Here is a 7,263-nt window from a genome sequence, read left to right as displayed (position 1 = left end):
TTGGCAACACTGTCCTGTAATTTATGGATGCTGCCCTCTTGTGGGGCAGCGACCCAGTAAACTCTATCAGGGATTTAGTTCCAATGACGAAATCCTCATAGATATGTTTTGCTAAAGTTGTTTTGCCTACCCCTCCCATACCATATATTCCAACACTTGAGATCCCATCGTTCAAAAGCCAAGCCCAGATTTCTTTCATATTTGTTTCAATTGTTTGGCCTTGCCACTCTGTTTCTACTAGCAGCCCACCAGGCAAAATCTTCTCCAGAGATGCACCCTGCTTTGTAAGTTCCTTAATCATTTTATCAACATGTTGCACCATCTTCCAACGTGCATAAATATTATAAAAGCTAGCTTGCTGGGCTTGCTCTTTGAGGCATTCAAATTCTATTTTTATATCCTCAACTACCTTAAACAACTCTTCAACTGCCCTCTTCCTTTTCTTTTGTAGGTGCGAGTGTGCACCTCGTACTCTCGTGATCATATCACCTGATCGACACGTCAAATGATCAAGTTCTTTTTGAACATGTTGCATCTTCTTCTCAAGGGAAATGTAACCATGTATTGGTCCCAAACCAAGGTCTATAAGTTTATTTGCCATGTTCCCTGCCAGGAAAAAAAAAAACAATTTTAATTATCTTGGATTTCCATAAATAAAGACCAAACATCAAAGGTCTTTGAGACCCTATAAGCCTTCAGATATTCGTATATGGAAATCATAACATCTCTCAATGAAATTGCTGACAGTGTAAAAGTGAGTCCTAGATAACAATAAATTCATTATAAGCTTCACGGACATTATTCCTTGGCTGTCTCTGTTTTTATGGTTCAAGGATTACTTTAATATAACGTTTTTATTTTTACTGATTTTACTTGTAATGTATCTCTGACACATTATATACACAGTCCTCTTGTAAAGGTGTATTTGAACCGTTTGGATTTGAAATCCTACAGGCCAAGTTGATTGAAGTTGTTTGGATAAATCAGGACTCTTCAGATTCAGAATCCACCGTAAGCCCAAAGGATTTTAACTGTAAAAAATAAATGGAATAATTTCCAACTCGCCACGTCATTTGATATTCCTCTCTTTGACTCTTTTTATGATTTCAATCTACATCTCATATTTCTTTACCTTCTCTTTCGGTCCATGTGTTCTCTTTCACCATTCTCACTTTTTCACAGGGAAAGAACAAAATCTCTGTTAATCACGTATAATCATCAAATACAAGATAACAAATCTACCAAGAAAATTTACAGAACAAGCAGGTGTCTGAATTCTGATTGAACCATAAGCGTCACTTCTTATCAAATCACTTGCTCACTTTACTAATCAGTTGAAAAAAATTCATCCTAATATTGCAATGAAGAACAGGCAAATTATTTGCATTTAAAAAATTGGTAAAATTAACCAAGAACAAAAACAAGACAGGGAACTTTTACAATGAAAACTACCCCTAATAAATTCCCAACAAGAAATTAACCAAAAAGAAAAAACCAAGAAAAACAAAAAGCCAAAAAAAAAGAGTTCAGCTTAATCTGAAATTATTCATGCTTTTCGGAAACCTAGAAATAAAAAATTCTTCCTGCATATGAATTCAAAATTAATCAGACACAGAAAATTCATCGAAAATCATAAAACGCAAACAATAATTGTCGTATTACCTCAAATGCTGCGCTGAAAACAATTAACCAAACTCGATTTGAGAGAAGCTGGTGCCGCCTGGACAATCTGGAAGAACAGACGCAGATAAAATTTCTCCAGGAATGTGTAGTGAAGTAAATACATGAGTCCGAGTTGACTCAGAAGACGAAAGGCGAAGACTTTCAGGTGGGAACTCTGAAGTTAATAGCGGTAAAATGTGAAGAAATTTCCTGCAGTTTTCTTCGAAATTCTGTAGGGTAATATTGCGGTTAACCCCCTGTCGTCATAAGCTTGTGTGATTTTGGCTCTTAAATTTTACTTATCATCATTTCACCTCTTTTTTTTTTTTGGTATAAGTCCCTCTATTTATATCTATGTGATTTATAGTTTAAAATTTTGAAATCGTTACAACCTAAGAGTCAAAAACACTTGTTTCACCATCCAACATGAATTTCACTTGAGGTTATGATGCCTGAAAAGTAATCTTTTTTTTAATTCACTTTTTTAAATTTTCCTTTCCTTCTTAAAAGCACAACATATTCCAAAGCCTCATAAGTTATTGCTCTTGAAAAATTGTTAAATGGTTCAACAACTACCAATATTATACTATAAGCTTAGACAAAAAAATCTTTAGCGGTCTAGATGATTAACATACAAGCACTAGTTGAGTGGATCCAGAGTCTCGTAAGTTGAGTTGTTGTCTTGTTCAAATCGGTTGTGTAATTCTCACAACATGTAATGTAAATTGACATAATTTTTGGTATAAAATTTAAGTTTGTAATTTATACAACTAACTTACATCGAAATTGCACGAATTTACATCTGATATTGTTAGATTGAAACAACTAGTTTGAACTGAAACTATTTACATCTGATGTTGTTAAATTGAAACAAGAATTGTTTACACCCGATGTTGTTAGATTGAAACAACTGGCTTGAACTGGAACTTGTGAGGAAGGGAATCTTATGGAAAGGAAAGGTATGGAAAGCAATCTTGAAAAAAAAAAAAAAGGGAAAGGAAATGACTAATGAGCCCGGAGGATGAAAGCGTGCAATTATCAACTTCAAAGAAATGTCCTTTATTTTGCTGAAGTGAAGGAAATTATTCTTGGAAATTTAATTGGATTTACCTGCTATCTTCGGGTCTTCCTTGTGTAGAAGTATACAGGATTAAGCGGTTAAGCAATTTGCAAGTCATTGACCTCGGTCAATGCGTCAATGGAGATTGGAGATAATAGGAGGAAATTTCTTTCTTTTTCCCTATGAATTCGCAGGAGGGTGGAAAAAATTTGTTAAAAAAAAAGTCTTGGTAACAAAGCAAAGTGACTTTTGTAGAGAGAGAGATTATGTGTGTGTATACACACGCACATTTTGAAGGTAAATTTGTCGGTTTCTTTTTAAACTTTTTCCGTTTAAATTCGGGAGGGAGGAATTTAAGAAATGAGAAAGAAGATGAAAGGGATTTGAACCCAATAACTCTAAGGATGCGTCTGATAAAGTTGAAGTTTGAAAATGAAAGTTGAGATCTGAAAGTTGAAATCTAAATTCATTAAATTATTGAATTATTAAATATTAAATAAGATACATTTGAGCACAGTTATTAAACCCGGCCCGGTCCGGCAGTCGGACCGGTCAAACCGGTGGCCCGGTCATAAAACCGGACTGGTTTTCTAGTTAGATCGGAGTTGCAAAGAATCCGCTTGGACCCGTTCGACCCGGACGGTTTAACCATAAAACCGCTAGAACCGGCGGTTATTGATAAACCCGGTGGGTTTTGGTAATTTTTTTGAAGTTACCGTTTTATCCAATTTTTTTTATTTTGACCATTCATACTACATGGGCATTATCGTCTTTTTAGCCAAATAAAAGAGAAAATCAGAAAATTTGAAGAATGAAGAGGGAATCGGGCATTTGGCCGTCATTGGGGATTTAGGCATTAGGGATTGTTTTCTTCTTTGTTTCTCTGAGAAGCTAGAACAAATTGAGAACTTTTTGAGCATTTAGGCATTCGGCCGTTGTTTTGTCGGCACTGGCAGGTTTGATCAATTTTTCTTTCCTTTGCTTTGCTAGTTACTCTGAGAGTTTGAGGCAAGCAATTGGAACTTGGAAGTTCGAAGTTCTTCAAGGAAGCCGCCGCTGCTACTGAAGCTGCCGCTGCCATTGCTACTGAAGCTGCCGCGGCCACCGAAGCTCCAGGTACTCGAAGCTACCACTACTGCTGCTACTGAAGCTGCTGCTGCCACCGAAGCTCCAGGTACTTGAGGCTGCCGCTGCCGCTGCCACCGAAGCTGCCGTTGCTACCGAAGCTGCCGCTTCTACCGAAGTTGCCGCTTCCAGGAAGCTTTGTTCCTCTCAATCCTCTTGTGGAGTTTGTTCCTCTCTCTCCCTATTCTCTTAAGGGGTTAAGTCTCTCCGAATTCTCTGACCGCAGGCAATATTTTGTTTCTTCTTTCTTTTTGGGTGATTATTTTTTTCTTCTTCCTCTGCATCCAACTTCAACATGTGTAGTTACATAAATGTCCAGTGCCATTTAATACTCTTTGCTTCTGAGAATTTAATTTCAACATGGTTAAATTCATTACCTGTATTTAATCACTTGCCTCGAACCCGTCATTGATATATTAGTTCAAAATGTAGATATTATTGCCAGTGTCTTTTTAAGGTTTCAAATTGTCAAATCAAATTTAGATTCATTCACTAATGAGCTACAAACAACCTTGAAGCAATTCTATGATGCTCTGTAATTGCCAACAATGAAGAATTAAATCAGGATAAGATACCAAAGTTTATCGCAAAAATGAGGTTTACCATAACATAGCTTTTCAAATGGATAATTTGAAGCAAGGATAGAAATGTTCTTATAACTAAATTGTGGACATTTAGCTTTTCCTAGAAGGAATGTTCTCACATAGCATGGCACCTGACTAGGGCCCCAAATAATCTAAGCTGCAAGTAGCTCAGTCTCAATTGTGCCATCTGTGAAGTTTGATCTCAAACAGCTCAAATAGTAGTTTGAGCCAAGTCCAGCTCAAATTTGAATTCATGAATTGTTGATCACATATGGTTATGGATTATGTGTGTGAAATGAATTATGAACTATGAACAGGTTATAACTTGTTGAGATTTAAGAATTTCTGTACTTACATTATAATTTACATGTTTATTTAATTATATTATATATATTTTTTATTATATATTGTGACCCAACGGTTCAACCGTGACCCACCGGTTGAACCACTGACCCGTCAACCCGGTCCTCTTGCCGGGTTGATGTCCGGGTTGGTTTTAATAACTATGCATTTGAGTGTATATTACATTAAATGATAAGTAAATAGTTTATCATTTATTTTTTGAGAGCAAATTTTGTCTTGACAAGCATTAGTTGAATGGATCACGGTCTCATAAATTGAGTTATTGTCCAGTTCAAGTCGGTTGTTTAATTCTTATAATATCTAGTTTAAACTAACACAATTTTGGTATAAAATTTGAATTCTTTTTATAACTTATACAACTAAGTTTCTATAAAAATCACTATTACATCAAAATTGAAATTGTATGAGTTTATACCTCATGTTATTAGATTGACACAATTGGTTTGAGTTGGAACTTGTGAGGCCCCAAATTCCTAGTTGAATTCTACAAGCTATATAATTGTTGCCCCAAAACATTAGGATTATAAAAAATTCAAAATCCAAATTGCACGAATTTACACCCGATATTGTTAAATTGAAACAACTAATTAGAACCGGAGCTTGTGAGGCCTAAAAGCCCTAGTTGAATTCTACAAGTTATTATAATTGTCGGGATGCTCCGAAACATTGAGAGTATAAAGAATCCAAAATCCAAAATCCAAATGGAAAAAAAAGATAGCACTCCTGCAAGTCTAGCCTTCACCGTCTATTGCAAGTCTGGTGGGATTGGCGAAACACTTCAAGGAAATGGCGAAGCAAGGCGACAAATTCACCCCCGCATACGGCTCAAGCGGTGAAGGCCACCTCCTTTACGCTTGGTAAGCACGTCACCACAGCCAGGCTTATTGATACAGATGTAATATTAAAAAAAAAAATTGTAACCACGTGTTTAAAGATTTTTTTATATTAACAGTGCATACAAAATTAATCCGTATATATAGAGTTTGGGTCTGCACTTTGAATTGTCTGATTTTGGTTCCCTTGTAGATTAGTAAAATTTGGCTAAATCTGAGCAAAAAAGAGCAAGGAATTGGGATCGAAAATTATTGAGCATCATATCATGTTGACCTGTTCAAGAGTTTTTTTCAAGTTAATGGCTTGAGACATTTGAGGTCAAGCATTCTTGAGATAAAGCACTAGGTATTGGGTCTTGAGCTGCAAAATTGAGAAGTTTCTTCAACTTTCTTGTTTAGATGCCATTCATTTTGATTTTAGAATTTTTATCGCTTTGGATTTTAGCATGACCAACTAATTTTCGAAACTAGCTAGGTCAAATGATGTAGTCTAGTTTTGGGGATTAAATAGTATTATTTGGGATTAATTCATACGCGTATTTCATTGTCACATTTATTCGTATCCATGATTTATGCTTTTTTGCTTTAATTTATACTTCTGTACCGGAATACCATAGGAGTAGTTTTTGTGATTTGTAAAGAATCAACAGGTGAAACACGTAGTGAAATGCGATACTTGGTGTGAATTACAGAATCCCGCGAACCATCGAATTTTTGAACGCAAGTTGTGCCCGAAACCTTTAGGCCGAGAGCACGTCTGCCTGGGCGTCACGCATCGCGTCAAGAAAAAAAAAAAAACAGGTGAAATATGTCCGTGCACTAGACCAAACAAAAAAAAAAAGTACAATAATCAAGATTTAACAAAATTAGATTAGTAGTGATAACACTTTATCAAGTATCCAAATTCGTTAAAGGGTTTAATTGAACTTTGTGGTATCGGCAGATAGGCAATATTCAATTAGGCACAGTCCATGTTTCTTGACAGATGACTTCCATGAAAATCGTGTAATTGTCATTCATGGTAAACTAATTAATCCTAAAGCATGCTAATTAATTTCTTCTTAGGTGAAATCTATAACCCTAATATCTTTCTTCAGTAATTTTCTACAACTCTGCAACTGTCCTATTAACAATATTTCATTGCTAGAGTTTAGCTAAATCTTGACACGTTTGATTTATTTTCTTGTAATTAGCCAAAGTAGTAATTTTAAATACTCATCTCAATGGGTTTGACCTCCGAAATACTCCAAAACATCTAATTGACCTCGTACGCTTATAGAAAAAAGTCGGTCAAACGCCTTCAGATTTTTGTAGTTTCTCCAAAAGTGGTAATAACTAAATCAAGTCTAGCAGGTCAAGAACTGAATGCGAAGCTAACTATGGGAGGCAATTCTTTGTTGGAAAAATTTTCAATGGTTTGAATGTGGTTGAGTCTGCTCCAAAGGTAAACTTTTATCTGCTTATGTCTTAATTTCTTCCTGTAGATGTTGTTTGGTTTGTAGTATTGCGTGATAGAAACTGTTTTTTAAGGAAAGTAGTCCAGAATGAGGAAAGAAAAGAAAGATATATACACACACAAATACATACATACATATTTACACGTATATATATATATATATATATATATATGGTTTAC

The sequence above is a fragment of the Coffea eugenioides genome, chromosome 7, assembly GCF_003713205.1.
Source record: "Coffea eugenioides isolate CCC68of chromosome 7, Ceug_1.0, whole genome shotgun sequence".
NCBI classification, from domain to species: domain Eukaryota; kingdom Viridiplantae; phylum Streptophyta; class Magnoliopsida; order Gentianales; family Rubiaceae; genus Coffea; species Coffea eugenioides.
Note: the sequence above shows the minus strand (reverse complement) of the source record.